Here is a 21930-nt window from a genome sequence, read left to right as displayed (position 1 = left end):
CCAGTGTTGACATACTTATAATGTCCTTAGTGATGTTCATCTTGTTTCAGGAAAACACTAAGAAAAGAAAGAAAGGAAGAGAGAAAGAAGAAAGGAAGAAAGAAAGAAGGGAAGGAAGGAAGGGTGAGCTGTGAGCAATCCGATAGTGTCTTGCGTCTTTCGAGGAGCTCCCTCACCCTAGAAGATGTCCTCCAACTTACCTTAATGAAGACCAGTCTCCAGGTTTTCCCCAAATATGAGATCAAGTTAAACACGTGTCACTTCAGCAGGTCACAGCAGAGCAGTGCCTGCCATCCCGCGTTCTCTGGAGGTGGGCACGTAACGTGTCATATTCACATTGGGTTCATATTTACATGTGCCAGTGACCATCAGTGATTCAACTAACTGTTACAAAAACATAAATGTGATCCTTTTGTAGTCTTTCTCTTTTCTTTTCAATGAATTCCTCTCAGTGAAATTTCAAGCTGAAGCATCATTTGAAGCTGTGCTACAGAGAGGTCACCTGAGCTTCTGTGAAGTCCACAGTGAACCAGACTTGCTCTGGCTGGAGAACCTGATGGGAAGAAGCTCTCTGTAGACCGTCTCATCTCAATCGTGGATGCTCAGAAAACCAGGGGGCTTTCTAGAAGATTCCAACACTCAGGCTCTACCCAGACGGATTAAATCAGTCTTTGGGATTGTACTTGGGCATCAACTTCTCTAAAAGCTCCCTAGGCTATGCTGATATGCAGCCAGAATTCAGAAAAAAACATTGATTTCTGTTTTGTCAATAAGTTCATTTGGGCTTCCCTGGTGGCGCAGTGGTTGAGAATCCGCCTGCCGATGCAGGGGACACGGGTTCGTACCCTGGTCCGGGAAGATCCCACGTGCCGCGGAGCGGCTGGGCCCGTGAGCCATGGCCGCTGAGCCTGCGCATCCGGAGCCTGCGCTCCGCAATGGGAGAGGCCACAACAGTGAGAGGCCCGCGTACCACAAAAAAAAAAAATAATAATAATAAGTTCATTTGTACCACCATTTTTTTTAGATTCCACACATAAGCGCTATCACATGATACTTGTCTTTCTCCATCTGACTTATTTCACTCAGTATGACAATCTCTAGGTCTGTCCGTGTTGCTGCAAATGGCACTATTTTGCTCTTTTTTATTGCTGAGTAATATCCCATTGTATATATACACCACATCTTCTTTATCCATTCCTGTCAAGGGATGTTTCGGTTGCTTCCATGTTCTGACTACTGTAAATAGTGCTGCAAAGAACATTTTTTAAATTATGGTTTTCTCCAGATATATGCCCCAAAACAGAAATAGAGTCACAGATGTGGAAAACAAACTTGTGGTTACCAAGAGGGAAAGGGGGGGGGGCGGTAAATTGGGAGATTGGGACTGACATGTATACACTACTGTATGTAAAATAGACAACTAATAAGGACCTACTGTATGGCACAGGGAGAGGAAAAAAACAAACAAAAAACACTGACTTCATACCCACGGACATCCCAGCCCTCTGTTATCAGTGGGGTGCTCTACAGCTGTGACCTCTTCCATGTAACCCTACGTTTCTCTGTCTTTATTCTGGGATGACTTTTTAATTTAAAGTGATTATCTACTCAACTCACTAGTCCTAGTTTCAAAGTCATTTGGGAATTAGATCCTCATTGAAAAAGTGTCTTAGAACTGCAGAAGGGCTACTGAGAGCCCAGGGCTGGATCCCAGGACAACTGAGAGGTCCCCTAGGAGTCAGGATTGAAGTGGTCATTCACCGAGACACCAAGGGCAGCATCACCGGAAGGGCAGTCTGCACCATTGTCAGGGCAGGGAATAAAGCAAGTCAAGGGACCAATGCCAAGAATACTGGTTTAGGGGGAAAGTGAAGATAATCATTTCTGTCCAACAAAGATTTCTTGAGGACCTACTGTGTTCCAGATATTGGGCCAGGCATTGTAGGTACAATCGTGCTGTCTAGGAGCTGAGAGTTCAAGGGGGAGGTATCATCAAATAATTTCAAAATTACATGGGAAGTTACGAGCAGTGAGAAAGGATATTTGGTCCCAAGTGACGCATGTGAGTAGAACGTCTAGAACATAACAACCTTATGCAATCCTTGAGAAGTGAACGTCAGTGAAGCAAGTTACGGATGCCCAGGAAACGGACAAAGCGAGGGCCAGGTGAGAGATGGTGGAACCAGGACTGGACCAGGGCCACTGTGGTGAAGGTTGGTGTGAATGAGCAGAGTCTAGTCATCAGAACTTCAGGACTGATTGGACGTGTGGCTTGAGTGGGAGAGAGTAGACTCTAAATGTAAAAAGTCAGGCGCTGGGAGAATGTTGCTCTCAGAACATGGATTTTGAAATGGGTGGAGACGGGCAGTCTAAGATAAAGGCTATGAACCACATGAGGGTTAGGGGTGCCAGCTTTTAATGGGGTACCAGCTGTGTGGCTCAGGATGGTGCAGCCTTGAGTGGTTAAGCTGGGTGGGGCGTCTGCAGAGAGTGAGGTGGAAAGCTAGGTGCCTGTGTCCTTCACTTTGAATCTGTACTTTGCTCATCGCATTGACAGTTGGGAGTCGTATCTTCCTAATTCAATTGCTTTTGTAAATCCCCACTGGCCTGATGATAGATTACAGGTGGCTATAAACTAAGACACTAAGATGGAGCGTGGCCTAGCCTCCCCTTTCTCCTTCCCTCAGCCAACCAGAGGCCTGGAGAATCTTGGGGTTGCCTTGGGAAACGAAATGCACTCTAAACGAGGAGCTGCAGGAAGGTGGAACATTTAAATTAACCTCCAGTGGAAACCCCAGCTTACTTGTTATGGTCATTCTTGGCACCAAAGGCCTCCCATATTGGCTCAAATCCAGTAACACAAAAATGGTAAAGTTGCAGGACAGAAAGTTGGCATGGACCCTGGGGTGATTTCCCTGTCCCACTGACTCCCCTGCCTTGGAATTCTGTCTAGACTTGGCTTCAAGGCACATTCCTTCAGCTTTCAGTGGGCAGAGGTGTCCGGCTCTTGCAATGTGTAACATGATTTTAAAAGAACCAAGAACAGGCTCTCAACCACTGCTTTCTAAAGGTCAAATCTCACTGCTCCAAGTGTGAGCGGGAAACATAAATATATTCCAGATCACACAGCCCACAGGTGCAGAAGCGGAGTGCTGCAGATTTCATGTGCAGACTGACGGGGTCCTTTCTTTGAGTCTCCAGATGCACAGGGAATGTTTTATGTACAGGAAGACAGAGGCTACACAGGGACAGCTGGGCTTTGGAGAAAAAAAGTATGGACATGTAGTTAACTCTACCACAAATCCCCATATTCAAGCCACCAAGACAGGAGGGAGAAAGGAAGCATGCAGGGGGATTTCATCCACACATTCATTCCAAAAATGTGGAGTGTTTACTATACGTCAGACATTTTCCAAAGATATTTTCCTGCCTGTGACAAAGTTGCTCACACTAGAGAAATGTGTTTCTTGCCACTTAGAAATCACTGTGCAATTCAGGGAGTTAGAAGATTGGCATACCGTTTGCCTTTGATTTATGACATCACCAGGAAAGTGATTTTATGACTTTCCTTTTATCTAATTAAGGTAGTCACTTTTCGTAAATGCCCTGGAGAGAAACATACCCTGAGAAGTGGGTTTCACAAAGGAAGCAACCTACCTGAAGAAGGGAGGGAAATGTTTAATTGAAGTGCAATTATTGGTCTCTCTTTTTCTCGATGAATAATTGCCAGGAGGCTCTTGCTATGGATAGCCATCGGTCTTCAAATTCTCCACAAATAGAAATGCAAACCATTTTATGTGATGGTTACAGTGATGACGATAATGATGATGGTAGAACAGGCTAAGGAAAATATTGAAGGAGGTAAGAAGAGTGAGAAAAAAGCACAATAATCTAAAACAATAAGGTGAGGGCAATGTTCATGGACATTGATACCAGGATATCATTCATTCAGAGATATTTATTGGGTACCTGTTATGTTCAGGTCATGCTAGGTGGTAGGGATATAATAATAAACAAAGAAATCAGACTTTCATGGAACTTGCATTATAGTGATGGAAGAGAGAAAACAGAAACAAAACAAAACATAGGATGCCAATTGCTGAGATAGAGGAAGAGGTACGGGGGAGGCCATGTGTGTACACATCTTGGGGTGGGTGTTAATTTGCTTAATGGTGTTGGAGAAAGAGACTCCTAGAAGATAACATTTCGGCTGATTCCAATGGCTAAAGGGAAGAGTCATTCTTTGGGCAAACAGAGCTGATTCTTTGACTTCCTCAGCATTTCTTTTCCTAGCCTTGGAGCCGAGCTGGGTACCCATAACATTCAGTATCCTCAGTTTCATAGGGAACATCTTTTGATTGTGGGACCGTGTGGACTGAGACACAGGGAGAATTTACAACCAGTGCCTACCTTCTGTGCTCTCCTCCGGCCACGTCCCAGATCTTCTGCTCTGCATGCTACATAGTTTCTGAGCTATTCCCTCCTTCTTCCAAAAATGTCAAGAAACCTATCCAGAGCTTGTGCACCAATCTCTTCAAAATAAGGCCATGGGGTTTGTTAATTCAGGTCGAGGAGCTGGAAAAGAATAATGGTAGGAAGCTGGCAGGCTTCCAGAGTGGGTGTAACTCTTTGGGAGAAGTGGGCCGTGAATACTTTCTTTGTTCTTTTCCCTCCTAACATTGGATTGGGTGGGGGGGGGGGAAGGTATTTTCATTTTTAGTATCAATGATATGGAAGAAACTGGACTCCATCCTCTTACTTGAACGTGCCTTGTTAAAGTGGGTAGATGTCTTTACCTTTAAACTAAATGCACCCTGCACACAATTTGGAGTCTGGCCTTGGCTGTCCCTGTCCTGATTAGCATTCCAACCTTGGGGGCAGGAGTGACCACACCATGTGAAAAAGGATGGTACACGACAGATTTCCTGAGCAGCTTACACACCTTTCTCTCTGCCTTGCCCCTTCCTCGGGTATATTTAGGTCCCACCTAATAAGACTTGAGAGTCCAGGACATAATTCTATAGTCAGGCAATTGGGTAGCTAAGCTGCTTTAGAACCCTTGTCTCAATAATCCTTTATAATTGCATAATGTTTTATTTGTTTGTCAAAGTTCTCTCCTATTTTCTCACTTGTTCTTCACAGTAGGGTTGTTAGAAAGCTTTGTGCTATTTAAAAATCTCTGTTTTACAGATGAAAACTCTGGTCTCATGGAAGCTGGGCTGCTAGTCCAAGGACATGAGAAGGTCATTTGGGGGCCCTGAGTGACATCTAGTTCTTCCGACTCTGAATCTGTTGCTCTTCAACTGCATCTTAAATGTGCGGAACCCTGGGATTGGATCTCGGCCACAGCTGAAAATTCTTGCCAGCTGGGAAACAAGTCACCTTCTCACCTACCTTCTACCCGGGGAGTGATTTGATCTCCCTGTACTCATGAAGGAAACTGCAGATGAAGCTGTTACCTGTGCAGTGAGATGTGAACATCCAACAATGGTGAGAACTGGTGACACCGAGAGCCTCTCGTTTCCCACCTCTCCTCCCCAGAAACCCTCCACCCAGGGCTTGGCCACAATTCCACCAATGCTTTCTGACTCAGGAGCTCAGCTCCATTGGTGAAGGAGTTTCCAGTTAAGCCACACAGGATAAGCAGAGGCGATGGGGTATCCCCTTCACCTGCCACGATTAAGGTTTGTCCTCTACGCAGTGAGCAAACATAGCGCACAGAATACTGAACACATCCAGGAGTGCCATGTCGTGGGGGGCAGGGGGGGCTTCTAGGGAGCAAAAATAAGGGTGATGAGGTCCAGCTTCATTCGTGACCTAGAACCTGACTACCTCAAGTGCTCCACAAACCAGCAGATCAGCATCACCAGGACGTGGGGACGAGAAACACAGAGACTCAGGCTTCTTCCACAACCTCTGGAATCGGAACCTGCATTTCAACAAGACCCCCAAGCCCTGACTCCTCATCCTGTTCCCTCTCTCTCCCCCACTTTCTCTCTCTCCCCTCACTCCTCTGTTATACTGGTGTCTGTCCATCTAACTCACAACACTTTTGCTCTGGAATATACTTCTGGAATTCTTGCAACTTGTAGATGTTTTCTTTCCCCTCTTTATAGACAGAGTACTTCACTAGGGTTAAACTGCCACTAAGCGTGACTGTGCCCTTGTCTGGTTCGCTGCAGAGCCAAATCTCTTCCCTCGATGACCAGAACTCTTCCATACAAGGCCTCTCTGGCCCACTCTTTCCAGGGAAGCCTTTTCAGAACAGGGGAAAAGCAGTTTCTTCAACTGTAAAAATATCTACTTCACAGGGTTGTGGTAATGACTAGAGATTCTACACATGGAGCATCTAGCCAGGTGACCGCCCAGCACCCATCCCATCGGCCCACAGGAGGAAGCCTTCCTCCATCAGGTCGGGGCTCCCCCTCCGTGGTCACAACATGGCTGAGGGAACTTCAAACTTCGCCACTTCAAACACCATCCAAAGAAAGAAAGGCCCTTCTGATACCCGCTTGTCCTGGGATCCGTTATCACTCACGGGCCCAGATTGTTTCGTTCCCATTATTATACTGACCACAGGGCTGAAGGTGGAAGCACTGACAGATACAAACCACTGAGGGCACACTCCTAGGACTGCAAGTGGGGTCTTTCCACCCAATCTCATGGCTCAACAAGAGGAAATAAGTCCCCCCTCACCCTTACCCCCGACACCAAATCAATAAGGATACAAAAGGTGAAATGAGAATATATGCTGAGGAGGAAACCAAAAAACCTCTACAAAAATTAAAACTGTGCTAAAAATATTTTTATGGACAAGGTCGTATATTAACTGGAAAAAAAAATCAAGTCGTAAAAACAGGATTTTCAGCATTCTTCTGTTTCTTTAATTATCTATCTATAAAACAGGATATATAAAAGAATGCTAAGAATAATAGGCTTATGGGAGATTTTTATTTTATTCTTGATGCTTATCTCAATCTTTTACTTTTTTCCTCTATAACAAACATATTTTTAAACACGTACTTTATTTCTTTAGCATCATTATTATCCTCAACATCAGTATCCACATTTTAGGACCCATCCAGTTCTACAGTATTGTGTAAAATTGTTTTGAGGTTTTTTGGGGTATCATTTTACTGTTTTGTGCCTTAAAAAAATTTTGTTGGAGTGTAACTGATTTACAGTGTTGTGCTACTTTCTGCTGTACAGCAAAGTGAACCAGTTATACGTATACCTGTACATATGTCCACTCCTTTAAAGATTCTTTTCCCATGTAGGCCATTACAGAGCACTGAGTAGAGTTCCCTGTGCTATACAGTAGGTCCTTGTTAGTTATCTATTTTATATATAGTAGTGTGTATATGTCAGTCCCAATCTCCCAATTTATCCCTCCCCCTCTTACCCCCAGTAACCATAGTTTGTTTTCTGTATCTGTAACTCTATTTCTATTTTGGGGCATATACTGGGAGAAAACCATAATTCAAAAAGATACATGCACCCCAATATTCATTGCAGCATTATTTACAATAGCCAGGACATGGAAGCAACCTAAATGTCCATCAACAGATGAATGGATAAAGAAGATATGGCACATATATACAATGGAATATTACTCAGCCATAAAAAGAAACGAAACTGAGTTATTTGTAGTGAGGTGGATGGACCTGGAGTCTGTCATACAGAGTGAAGTAAGTCAGAAAGAGAAAAACAAATACCGTATGCTAACACATATATACGGAATCTAAGAAAAAAGAAAAATGTCGTGAAGAGCCTAGGGGTAGGACGGGAATTAAACACAGACCTACTAGAGCATAGACTTGAGGATATGGGGAGGGGGAAGGGTAAGCTGGGACGAAGTGAGAGAGTGGCATGGACATATATACACTACCAAATGTAAAATAGTTAGCTAGTGGGAAGCAGCCGCATAGCACAGGGAGATCAGCTCGGTGCTTTGTGACCACCTAGAGGGGTGGGATAGGGAGGGTGGGAAGGAGGGAGACGCAAGAGGGAGGAGATATGGGAACATATGTATATGTATAACTGATTCACTTTGTTGTAAAGCAGAAACTAACACACCATTGTAAAGCAATTATACTCCAATAAAGATGTTAAAAAAAAAAGATGTCATACATATATACAATGGAATATTACTCAGCCATTAAAAAAGAATGGAGTAATACCATTTGCAGCAACATGGATGGACCTAGAGATTATCATACTGACTGAAGTAAGTCAGACAGAGAAAGACAAACAGCATATGATATTGCTTATACATGGAATCTAAAAAAAGGGTACAAATAAAATCAGTTTTGTTGAAACATCTCTTTGTGATGTTATTTTCTCAGTAGCTTAGTCCCTTCTACAAAAGATGCCTTCAAGGAAAGCACATCTTCTTTTAGAAAAACGAAGCCCAGAACCTGTTAGCCCTAGAAGGAGAATCTTCTACATGGGGGAAGGGTGATGAGGCAATTAAGTCTGCCTTCCTTTCCCTGGGATCTGCCCTTCCGTAAGGCCACATCCCCACCTACCACATCCACGTTGCTCTTAGACTTTAACACTTGTGCTCACGTTCAAACTAAACAACTTTTCATAGTTGCCTCTTTGCATAGCTGAAAACATGCTGGAAATTTTACAAAGAAAATAAAAGAATTTACCAATGAATGACAAAAAAATGAATAAACCCCAAACACCATGATTCTATTACACCTACCCAGCTCTTTAGGGAGTAGAGATGGAGCTCACACAAGTTAAACCACCTAGAACAAGAGGGTGCCATCCTACTCCCTGGATCCACCCCAGCTTTCTCCAAGCTTCCTTTTCTGTTCTTGAGAGGGAGAGAGAGAGAGAGAGAGAGGGAGAGAGAGAGAGAGAGAGAGGTTTCAAAGTGTTTCAATTAACCTCTCAGTTATATGAATGGCTTCCACATAGGCCTCAGAACATCAACAAAAGTATTTATTTTATTTCTATTGGCTCCTCTGAGGGGATAATAAATAAAATGTAGAATCATGGTTCCTGCTCTAAGAAGCTTACCATTTCCAGTGGGAATATCCAGCAAATGCCTGTAATTCTCGTTGGAGCCCCAAGAAGGAAGTATGGAAATGTTCTCCATTTATCACTGGGCTCACGGTTGGACGGTCTGTCTCCTAATCACTGCTTCCTTGACTCATACCTGACCCTTACAAACCAGGTGTAGTGGCATCTCTTCCACGAAGCCTTCTCTGATCCTCTGCTCCAAAATCATAGGATTCCTTTTTTTCTGAACTCCCCACATATACTGCACTTTTCTTGGGAGACATTTCACAGTTTAATAAAACGATTCCTCACTGGGGGAAAGAACGGGGGGGACACACACATCCTCTGAGAAGCATAAAATCATAGTGACAAGAACAATAAATGCCCTGTATTGAGAACTTATAACCTGGAATAATATAAATAAGTCTTTTCACAGTATCTCACTTAGTGATAACATCATATAAGCTTCAAGATGATTATGTTACTCATCAAAATCACACAGAGAGAAGGTCCCATGTTTGAACTCCTGTCTGTTTTATTTATTCCAAAGGTCCTGCTTTGAATCACCAATTCCTCCTGAGAGTTTTCCAACGCCTCCCCAGACCTCCTCTCCTTCCACCCCTCCAGCCTAGGCTGTGACCAGCACGTCAGGTCTGTACACTCCTTGTCCACCAGGGGGTCCCTGGGCTTGGTGGCAGGGGGCTGCTTTCTGCTCAGATGCTGAGCTGAAACAAGACTGAAGACCACGTTTAGATCCTATTCATCTGCCTTGTCCCTTCTGCTGCTGGGTTTGTACCCCTGCAGGGAAGAACCTTTTTTCATCTATCTGCCACCTTCCACATACACCAGCCCTGTGGAGTCTAGAACAATGTCTCACTCCTATCATTTCTGTATGAGTTTTTTTTAACTAACATTTTTGAGTACGGGAAAGAACACAGAATAAACAGATTATGGAAGTGAAAATAATGTCAAGTGCATGTGATAACGTTTACTAGGGAAAGAGAGGCTTCCTGGAGGAGGTGATATTTTTCATTTCTTTTGTCTGGGAGGATCTTGACTTAGGAGAGATGAAGAAGATGGCAGCCTAGTTGGGGAGGATTGCATAATGGTCTGATGTAAAACATTTCTCGATGAGAAATGATGGTGCTGATAGAGTTCCTGTGACCATAGAACAGATGAGCAAGAACATTTAATTCTGGGAATTTCTGTTTTCCATCCCAGGGATTATTCCTTGGGCCATTATCGCTTCAGTGGTTGAAGGTACTGGCTAAAAATAGGCTACTAATGTTTTCCTTAGAATTACAGCACACGTCAGAAGAGACTGATGACCCAACGCTGCACTGTTTTCTTTTCATTTCAGTTGGCCTCAAACAAATAAACCCGATAAATATTATCAGAGTCACATATGCTCATTAAGGGTTATAGTCAGTGGCTCTGTTTGTTTTACTGTGTAATAGATGATGAAACCATGGTGATGAGTAGAGTAAGCTGGGGTGGTTTTCATATCTTCCCATCTTAACACTGGAGACTGGCTCATTGTTTTTTTTTCACTGGCTTGTATTAGAAATAGAACAGCTTACTAAAACGCTTATTCATTTTGACATGTCTTAATGCAGTCCACACTCACATCTTCCAATCTACTTCAGTGATACATGATAGATGTTTGAAAGTGGTCCTTAAATATAGCGTTGAATGGGAAATAAGTACTTCCAGGGGGTGGACAGCCAGTGTAAAAGCTTTCTGTTAAGAATTAGTATTCTTTAATAACTTATTAATTATCCATAACCGAGGATTTTGTTGTTAATCATTTTATGGGTTAGAGAACAAAATTTGGCTCATGCTATATAAAATTTGTGTTCTAAAAAGTCAAGATATACTGTACTGGCTTACTGTCCTTTTTCTTTTTTAAGATTTCAGTCCAGTAAAAGAAAATAAGCACTGCAATTATTTCCTAATGAAAATACTACACATTTTCCTATCAGACCCTTACGGCCTTCATATTTTTAAGGAGACTGTGAAAAACGATGTCTTCTCATTCCTCCATAAATTCTTTCCAAAATGGTAAAATTGTACCTGTAATCTGGCTGTCTGTAAAGTCCCCGGTCCCCTTCTTGCTCTAATTCATTATTCTGTCAACAGAGTGGTCTTTCTAAAATACAATCTGATCACGTCCCTCTCCAGGTGAAAACCTTCAGTGGTTCACTATTAACGTAATCCAAGCCCCTTGCAGGACATATATGACTATTCATATCATTGCCTCTTTTAGCTCCTTTTAAAATTCTCTCACTCTGTTATTACTCCCTTCCTATGTAATTCACAGTCATCCTGGACTCTGTATGTCCTAAAACTAGCAAACTTTTGCTAGGACTTTTGCTAGTCCTTGGCTAGTCCTTCGGCCTCCAAATAACCTCCCACTTAATGTTCCGGTTAAACTGTTTTCATCACAACTCCACTCAAATGCAACTTCTATGATTTTTTTTTCACCTTTACCCCCAAACATCTAGTCATTCCCTTCTCTGTGCTCCTCTAATACATTCTTCAGGCATTCATATTTCCATCACCCTGCATTTTCATTATGTTTTAATGTCTACTTTCCCCCAGCCACACCTCTACACCCCCTGCCGAGGATTTTGTCTTTTTTGTAAGTAAAAACTCAACACTGATACAACTGCTGGCCCCAAGCAGGTCCTCCATAAATGTCCACTTACAGCACAGTGAAATGAATGAATCACAAACCGCCCCTCATGAGGAAGAAACACACCCAGAGCATATGCCTTTTGATGCCCTGATGCTAGCTGCTGTTCCCGACAGGAGTTCCAGACCAAAGCCAGAGACATGGTTCTGAAAAGTGCCCAGGGAGCTTTAGTTTCTAGTTAAAACCACGTGTGCCCGAGAGAACATCAGGGGTGATTACTTGAATGACGCCCACCTCCCAACTCTGTCCACATTAAAGTGGCGTAAACACGTACACTGTCTTCTTGGAAAAAGTTCCTTTGAGTCTCTGCTGAGAAGTATTCATTTAGAATTAGAAAGGGTGATTAGCATGTCACCAACCAGGCAGCAGGAACTGTATGTTCAGCAGCCACTTCCACGGGGATTCAGGCCTGTGGTTAATTTCCAAACAGATTTCAGGGACCTGATTTGGGAGGTGAGGTATGATCTTCTGGGGAAGGCTGCATAAGGCCAGAGAAAATGGTGTCACACTTGACATTGATAAGGGTTCCACCAACATCATCCAAATCTTCTCTGCAGTTATACACTCAATGCCATTTTAAAATGGTAACCATCAGAATATAGTTATAGAAACACAGAATGACACAGATGAAAACCTTAGAGATAAATTTGTCAACACCCTTTATTATTCAGATGTGGACCTAATAGTTTAGAAACAAGTTCTACCTGCATAAACTACATGGGATATGGAAGGAAAATGTAGGTGAAAATAATACATAGAGGTGGCAATTTGATGGAGTGGACAGGCCACAAGTTCTGGGGTCAGATCATCCTGGGTTCATCTCAGCACCTGTCTGGCCATAGGCAAGTTACTTAACCTCTTCAAGCGCTTTTACAGTGTCTTCAACTGTAAAAAGTACATCCTGCTATTTACTTCACAGGGTTGTGGTAATGACTAGAGATTCTACACATGGAGCATCTAGCCCAGTGCCTGAAAAAAACAGATATCCTCAATGACAGACGGATTATTGCAGTGGAGATGGGGGAATGTGAATCATACCTGGGGTGGACTTTTCACATAAAGCTACACAACATCCAAATCTTCTTAGTATTTTGGAGGAACCATGGGGGAAAGAGGAAGGCTCACCTTCCACTATGGAGGCTCTCCGGGAGGGTCCCTGTGTGTATGTGGGGAGGAGAGGGGGCAGTGGACACGTGGTAGAGCTCAACCAATCAGAACCTCTGCCTGGGGCTCTGAATCTGGAAGCGACCGGCCGCTGGGGCACCACCCAGCACCCTCGCCAGTCTCCTGCCCTGACCGCATCCTGTAGGAGGACCGGCTATCCGGACCCCTTTGGTTCCTACCTATGCTCTGAGTCTGACATTTCCGGGAGCTCTCTGATCTCTTCCAGCAAATCCCTCATTTGTTTAGGTTAAATCAACTTGATTTCTATTTCTGACTAGTAAGACTCTCACTATCAATACAATTCCGATAGAGACAGACGGATTCTTACCAATCTATTTATCGCCTGCTGTTAACACACTTTGCACCATATCATTTCCTCAGTTATAACCACGGCTTAATTTTCTGTGTTCATGGAGGAAGAGTAGTCTACAAAAATGAGAAATTGGGAGATTAGGATTGACACATACACTCTACTACATAAAAAATAGATAACTAATAAGGACCTACTATATAGCACAGGGAACTCTGCTCACTATTCTATAATGACCTATATGGGAAAACAAACTAAAAAAGAGTGGATATATGTACAGGTATATGTATAACTGGTTCACTTTGGTGTACAGCAGAAACTAAGACAACATTGTAAATCACCTACACTCCAATAAAAATTAATTAAAAAAATGAGAAACTGTGAATGAACCACAAAGTTTACTTTGAGTCACAAAATGAAGTCATTATATATACAAACCTAGGCTGAGAGCATCTCTGTATACTCTGCGTTCAAGGGTTTGATCGAAATGGCAGTGAGAGTGGGGAAGGAGAAGCCCCAAATATCCAGTCTCCCTGAGTGAGAGCCAGTTACAAAAGAAGCGGTCATCTAGCGCAGCCATCGCTTTGCGCCAAGTAACCAGTGATTCTCCAATGTTTTTAAGTTGGAGGGAAATATACGACAGATGTGTTGGCACTAGAAACAATAAAAACAGCTCCTTAAATCGCCAAGGAAGGGGGGGGGTGAGAAGGTAACACGATACAGGATCAATCAGGAGGGAGTGGGCAGGACTGTCTGTTATGGTTGAGGGTAGCAAGGGGATGATGTGGTCGGTAGCAGTAAACAAGCTTGCGGGGGAGGAAGTCTTGGACCACAAGCATCAACCAAAGCAGAAAACTGCCCTGAGCCCCACCCTGAAGGAAAAAGATATACAACTAGAGGAACACAAGAGGGATAAAATGCTAACAGAAACTCACATGGGGCAATAACATTAAAGCACATACAAATAAATTTAATAAAACATAGGGAGGGAAATAATGACTCAGTATCCTGTGCTGAGTTCCCTGATGGCAGTGGTTCTCAGCATCTAGGGTACATTGGAATGATCTGAGTTAAAAATGCAGATTCCTGGGCCTCTCGTCCTATAGGGGCTGCTATAGCGCTTTTTGTCGGGGGCCTCGGATGCGTATTTTTAACTGCTTCAGAAGTGCTTCTAGTGCAGGTAGCATTACTTGCTCCAATCGCAGATAAGCCCGGAAAGTTTTCTTAGTTTCAGTAGGTACCATGTCAGGTTCATATTGTCCTGGGGTCGGGGGGTAAGGCTGCCTTTACATCAAAGATCAGGACTGCCACCTGGCTGCACCCTCACAGATTGCCACGTGGGTAGGCTTACCCCAGTGATCCCTGGAGGCAACGCTGCCTCTCCCGTGGGCTGGAGTGCAGCATCAAACCAAACAGGATTATTCTCGAGACTTAAGAACTAATGAATTTGCCTTGCTAGGTTTTGAACCTGTTCGGGACCTGTCAGCCACTTCTTCCTTCTAATTTCTCCCTTTTGAAATGGGAATGTCTATCTTCTTCCTGTCCCACTGATGTACTATGGATGCATGTAACTTGTCTGGTTTCACACGTTCACACTGGAAAAGAATTTTTTTTTTTTTTTTTTTGGCCTCACCACACGGCATGTGGGATCTTAGTTCGCTCCCTGACCAGGGATGGAACCTGCACCCCCTGCATTGGAAGTGCAGAGTCTTAACCACTGGACCGCCAGGGAAGTCCCTGGAGAAGAATTTTGCCTCAAGATGAATTGTGCCTGGAGTCTCACCTGTACCTGATTTAGGTGACATTTAGGTGAGACTTTGGGCATTAGACTTTAGAGTGGATGCTGGAAGGAGGTAAGACTTTGGGGGCTGTTGGGGTGGAAAGAATGTATTTTGCATGTGAAAAGGCTGTGATTTTGAGGAGCTGGGGCAGAATATTACAGACGGAATGTTTATGTCCCCCAGAAATTCATGTGTTAAAGCCCTAACACCCAATGTGATGCTATGTGGAGATGGGGCCTTTGGGAGGTAGTTAGGGTTACATGAGATCATGAGGATGAGGCCCTTATGGTGGGATTAGTGTCCTTGTAAGAAGAGACACCAGGGCTTCCCTGGTGGCGCAGTGGTTGAGAGTCCGCCTGCCGATGCAGGGGACGCGGGTTCGTGCCCCGGTCCGGGAGGATCCCACGTGCCGCGGAGCGGCTGGGCCCGTGAGCCATGGCCGCTGAGCCTGCGCGTCCGGAGCCTGTGCTCTGCAACGGGAGAGGCCACAACAGTGAGAGGCCAGTGTACCCCGCCCCCCCCCCCAAAGAAGAGACACCAGAGCACTAGTTCTCTCCCTCCCTTCCTCCCCCTCTCTCTCTCTCTTCCATGTGAGGACACAATGAGAAAATAGCCATCTACAAGCCAGGAAGGAGAACTTCACCAGAACCTGTCCATCTTGATCTCAGAACTGTGAGAAACAAATTTCTGTTGTTTACCATAAATTGCCATCCAGTCTATGGTACTTTCATATGGCAGCTCACGCAGACTAAGACACATACCTAGGAAATGGCTGAGTTGGGATTTGAACCCAGAAGTCTGATTTGAGGACTTTTCCCTCGACCAACGACACTAGACTTTCAATAACCCTTTTTGCCAAAAGATATCTAGGAAGCAAGCCTTTTCTTGTCTTAGAGCATGTTTCAGTCTCCAACATTTCCTTTATACCAAGGGATAGAGAAGAGTGTGACCTGATTGAAGGTTCCAGGCGCTAGGATTGAGTCTCCCTTCTGTAGCTAAGCGGCGGGACAGAAACTCCCCCACCTTTCCCCTCGTGAAGCTGTGTGGACAGGCCACCAAGGGAAGGAGCAACTGAATCTCTCGCTACAGGACTCGACCATGTCACCAACCCCTGTGCTGAAATGAAGTTTCACCAGAGGCAGCCTGACCCCCAAGGGGACCGCACAGCTGCCGTGAATCCAGGAGGGCCCACGAATGACGCATGCTCCAAGCAACGCATCAGACCACTGGGCACTGACCTTCTGAGGTCTGCTAAGTAGAGGGCACTTGGAGAAAACACAAATATATATTTAGGTATAAAGGTAAAGCAGTTTGCAACAGCATTCCTGGTCTTTAGATTAACAAGTACAATATATCAGGTTCACGGGTATTTGGGGGCCAGATGTGCATCTTGGTAAAGAGCTGGTGCATGGTTACAGGGTGGTGTGATGAACATCCTGGAAGACGTTCATTGAGTAGTTATTGAGTGAATGAATGAGATGAGAGTCTCTGTGACAAGAGCTGAGCTATCCCCGCCTGTGCCAGGATGTGGCGGTCCCCTGACAGGAGCCAAAGGAGCCTGGAGAGTGAGCGCTGCCTGACTTGCCCCCTGGCCGACCTCTCGGTGACACCTGGGCTGGAGGGCAAGGAGGAAGGTGTTGCCGCCAATCGGGGCCACGGCAGGCATCCACGTGCAGTGCAGGGATGCACCTGGGAGCTGAGCACCAGCCTGCGTGCCACGTGCCGGCCGTGTGCCCTGGCTCAGCTGCCTGAGTCCGAAGAGGGATGCTTTCTAGTCAGTCTGCCAAGAGCTGGGAGCCTTTGGTAATTCACACAAAGACACAGTAGGGCCATCCAGGACCCTGTCAATAACCCGGGGGAGTGCAGACCAGCAAGCCAGGGGGAGCAGAAAGAGCTTGAGTCTCAGGAAGGCTGAGGTTTAAGGGTCAAGTGGCCGGCCCATCAGGCTGCAGACTTAGCCTGTGGAGCACAGAAGGACAGCAGCCAGATCCAACATTAAAACTTCCCACCGAGGCAGGAGTTGGCGGCACTGAGTAGGAGTTCACTGGTCACTTTAACGCACTCTGGCCCTACATAATTTGGAGAGAAAAGCAAACGCCAAGGGAACCGGAGAAACAAGACAAAGGAGAGTAACCTTGTCTTATTTCTTTATCAAAAACAACATGCCGATTGGAAGGGGTGGTTTCCATTTCTGGTCAGAGTAGCAGCTTCATAAGTTTGGGTCCTCCCCCCGCCGTCCCCCATCAACCCTAAGCATCTTGTCACCAAAGCAGCCCTCCTTCCTTTATTCCTTTTCCCATGGGCACAGATGGACCCAGGGAAAATGAGCACATGCAAGTTATGAATTTGCAAAGACTCATGACAGACTTTAAATAATCTACCCCAAGGGAAAACTAAGAGGATGGAAACATTTGCAAGGACGTTGCCATTCTTTCTAGTAGCAGCGTTCGGCCCGGTCCCTTCAACCTCGTAGCTTCATTCTCCGGGAGACAGATCAGCAGCTCCCTTCTGCAGATAGTCTATTGCGTTCGCTGTTATTAGCGACATTGCAACCTGTTCCCTTTTCTCTCCCTCCCGGCAGCAGCCAGAGTATCGACCAGTCGGCCCTTGAAAGAGGAAAGCTGTTCCCGGCGTGAGTCTGCGGGGGGCTGTCTGTGCGTCCAGGCCTCCGCCTCATATGCACTCCGTCCTTATGGGGGCAGGAGGTGGAGACGTTGCTAGACAGTCTGTTTCTGAAAAGGATCAACCTGCTGATGAAAGATTTATCGTTGGGGAACTGTGAGGCAGGAGAAGGCCTCTACTTGAGCCAAAATTGGTCATTCAGAGTTCATTCTGTAACCTGATCATTTATTTATATTTTATGCACCTTCTCCCAAGGAGAAGAGGATGCATGTGGGACCATGACCTCATTGAATGTAGCGTGGCTGAGTGACTATCTCACCGGACAGCCTGTTACAGACTTTTTGTGTGCAGCTCCTTGGAACGTTGCTTTAACCCTTTGGGTTCTGTGTGAGCTCCAGTGAGCAGGGGAAGATCAGGTTTTGCCTTCTCTACTCAGATACACTACAAATGATGACACACAGCTCTTGGTTCCAGCAGACGCATGCTCTAGACACAATTGTGTCTCTCCCCATCCACTCCTGAAAGAGGACATGGCTGGTGAGAAGTGACAGAAGGCCTGGAAAAACCGAAGACGGGTTGTGGGAAAGAAGATTCGTTTTGTAAATATTAATGGCCTATGTTCTCGTGAGACCACCTTCAGTGACATGAAACATATCGATGCTGGCAAAGGTAGTCACAACTTGGCACTGTTCTGGAAATCACAGCAACACCTTCTCTGTCCACAAAGCTTTAGGCCTGTCAGAGTGTGCTTGTTCCACTTCTACCCATGGGTATTTCTAGTCTTACTTCACGCAGGAGAGATAATGGAGGTCTAAGGAATGAGCTGCCCAAAGTCACTGGCCAGAGCTGGTAGGTGAGCGTGGTTTTGGATGCTAAGACCAGAGCTCTGTTCTTCAAGGTCCCTAAAGCCACCTCAGGAGGGCGCTGAGGGCGGTCAGCATCCTCAGCAAAGCAGCCTTGGAAGAAGCCGCTTGCCATTCCCATCCACCCCCTCAAGGCTAGGGGGACCCCCCGGCTGGCTCCCTGACTCAGAATGACCCTCCTTCTCTGAGCATAGCCATCAGTTCATCGGGTGACCCCCTGCCCCCACGAATGAACCGTCCAACTCTGACCCTCAGCTAGCAGGCCCCCTAATCATGATTAGTTCACATCGCGAGGGACACCTCACCCTGGGTTGGCTGTTTAGGTTGGAACAAGGTGACACAGACTTGGGCTTCCATGGAACTTATTTAAGGCGGAGAAGGGAATGTCCATAATCTCTTGTTGCTGAATCTCAGAAGCCACTCTTATCTCCCTGTCTCCAAGTCTCCTTTGGGAGTCTCCAGAAGCTTCCTCCTCTTCCTAGAGATCGTGTGGAAGACAGTGGAGGTTGGTTCAGTCAACACACATTCTCAACCCAGTCCTTCCTTGCATCCGCCTTGTTCTTGCATCTAAGGGGAGCTATACTGTGGAGTTCTGGCCGAGAAGATGTAGGCACCACTCCCTGGGATGGATTATGGGATCCAAAATAAAAAGGCAAAGATGTGCCCTTCCCATTTCTGGCTGACTGGGAAGCAGATGTTATGCCTAGAGGGGCAGAAACCATCTGGAAAACAGCTTTTTACAAAAGCTGCACAGCTGAAAGATCACTGAATCAGGATATCAGCCCTGGAAAGCCTACCGTAGACTTATAACAGATATAGAAAGGAAAATACAACTATTAGTTTACTACCTTGTGAGTTGGGTATTCTGATATCTGCAAAAAGAAGCAGCAGCTTCTTGAGCTTAGAACTAACAGAACCTTGCGATCCCTTTTAAACATAGCAAACTGACTTAAATGATCTGAATATCTCAACTGTGACATGGGGACCAAGGAAGCCATCCATAATGTAGAGATCCAGTGGAACACACTGTGTATTTAAGAAGGAAGGCCCCTGAGATGCCTGCTTCTACAGTTTCATTCCTTTACAGACTGGAACTCAATGAAGGTATCCTGGTCAGGCTTCTTTAGGCTATTTGAAAAGAAAAGTATAAAAAACCTTGGGTAAAAAAAGTTATTGCGAATATAGAAGAAATGTGGAATGATCTGGAAAATTGACCAGACACTATGTGGTCAGTTTACATTCCATTTACTGCCCATTCATTCATTCATGGATTTATTCATCTTGCAACTAATGTTTATTGACCACAAAAGTAATGCCAGGTTCACGGATTCACGGTAAATATGATTTATCCCCTTTCAGAAAACTTTAACGTCTAGATCTGAAGGCAGATGATCCAGCAATTACTTCCTAAAAAGTCTGATGAGCATCTGGGTAGTTGGAATCTGTGTATGTTTCATAGAAAAATGGAAAAATAGCTCAGCATGGCTAAGGACAAAAACTTCAAGCCCACATCATCACCTTCTTTTTTTTGGGGTGGGGGGAGCTCACCTAGCATTTGTGCTCTCCCAACAAAAGATTTGAGAAGATTGGTTTGAGACCAGTCAGCATGAAATGCCAGCCCTGGAAGGGGACTGGATTCCCTCTTGCCCAGTCATGGTGGCTGTTTCTGGAGTCTTTACATGACTTTGCCAGGGCTGCTCTGGCTGCCATAACAAAATACCACAGCCTGTGTGGCTTCAACAACAGAAACGTCTTTTCTCACAGTTCTGAACATTAGAAGCCCCAGATCAAGGTCCGGCAGGTTAAAATTCTGGTGAGAACTCTCTTTCTGATTTGCAGACAGATACCTTTTTGCTGTGGTCTTACGTGGTGAAGGGAGAAAGCACTGGTATCTCTCCTTCTTCTTAAAAAGGCACCAACCTTGTCAGATTAGGGCCCTACCCCATGACCTCATTTAACCTTTTCCACTTCCTCTCAGGCTCTATCTCCAAATACAGTCACATGGGGTGTTAGGGCTCTAAGGTATGAGTATTAGGGGCGGGGGGGGGGGACACAGAAACATTCAGTCCATAACAATGACTGATTCTTCCTGCCTGAAGAACATTCTTTATGGACATTACCGCGAGATCAGGAAGAAAGTTAGGGCCACGTGGCTCTTTAGGTACTGTGGACTTTTCCTTCAAACATTTCAATAGGAAAGGATGTGCTTCCCTGGTGGGCGAACACAAATAAACCACATGGAGGGCACAGTCCTCAGGGCCTCCTCCCTGCAGAGCATCCAGCTTATCCACGTTAAGGAGACACCACATACGACCAACAGGTATTTCAAATGATGTGTCCTGACGTGCCGGGACATGCATGGCAAACCATGGAGAGTCACTGCTGGCCGGGGGGCTGGGTGTAGGGGGTGGATTAAGGAGAGGGGCACCTCGGGGGATACAAAATGTGCCTGAGGATCTACACTTGAGTCTCACACACATAAATAAAAGCCAGGGCTTCTAAGGTGGTTCTCTAATTGGGGTCAGGGTCAGAGATTCACATGCGCTTTTGACAGAAGAGGAAACCAAAAAGAAGTGATACACCAAAGTCATGGGAAGAGTCTGTGATAACAACAGAGTTTCCCATAATGGCCCAGACCACTGCAGCCACTACCAGGTCGCATGTACCAGAGGCCTCGCCCAGGGGAGGCTTTGATCCAAGGACAAACCTTCCGTCCTGATGTAACTCTCTGATGGTTCAGTGTTGATTTTAGCAGTGTTAGCTACTGCTCCAGGGTCCTCTCCCGAAGTTTTCCTATATATTAAAGACAACACACCTGGAAAAGACAGAGCACTTTCAACAATAAAATTCAGATTGGCATAGACCAAGAGCCCGCAGGGAAGGATAGTAAAAAAGTAAGAATTGCATATTTCCACATCTGTTCCCAATGAGACTTATGTCAAATATTTTTATTATTTGACAAAAGCAATCCAAAGAATTATTTTGTTTTTCAGGATGCCTTGAAATGTCATTAAAATTCACCTACAAGCGCACAGATACAACATACCACCTGTCTGCAGTGTTAGATCAAATGAGAAAACAGAGCCCTGGGCCTCCTGAATAGGAAGACACTTGACCTGCTACAGGCAGGGTAGGGTGTGGGGAGGAGATGCTGTTGCTTACCTTAGCATTTCTGTTCTCCCACCAACCTGGGGCAAGCAATCTATTTTCAGCTTGACACCAATCAGGAAATGGCTCTGCTAAAATATCCCCCCTGTTAATACAATGAGACATATCCCTGGAAAAGCGGAGAATACCAACATGGGCCTGAGCGCTCAGATGAGAGAAAGTCATTCCTGGGCCAACACGGGAAACGCAACAGTCATTTTACAGAACACAATCGAGAAAGCAAACCTGCAAGAGGAAGTTTCTAGAAGGTCATCTGGTGACAAGTACAGAATGTCTACAGCAGTGCAAACTCTTTGGTTGAGTGATTTCATTCCT

General features: G+C 45.1%; 1 protein-coding gene and 1 long non-coding RNA gene across 5 annotated transcripts in view; both read right to left on the bottom strand.

The window, feature by feature from the left end:
- SUGCT (succinyl-CoA:glutarate-CoA transferase) overlaps positions 1-21930 on the bottom strand; it is an 827778-nt gene that overhangs the window by 50521 nt on the left and 755327 nt on the right. The window lies entirely within an intron of this gene.
- On the bottom strand, positions 9037-21229 carry LOC136794875 (uncharacterized). The gene is made up of 3 exons (XR_010842297.1): positions 21155-21229; positions 13200-13297; positions 9037-9323 (listed from the first exon to the last, which is right to left on the bottom strand). It is a non-coding gene; the product is annotated as an uncharacterized lncRNA (long non-coding RNA).

This window comes from Kogia breviceps, chromosome 9 (assembly GCF_026419965.1).
Source record: "Kogia breviceps isolate mKogBre1 chromosome 9, mKogBre1 haplotype 1, whole genome shotgun sequence".
Taxonomy (NCBI): domain Eukaryota; kingdom Metazoa; phylum Chordata; class Mammalia; order Artiodactyla; family Physeteridae; genus Kogia; species Kogia breviceps.
This window is presented reverse-complemented; position numbering and strand designations above follow the sequence as displayed.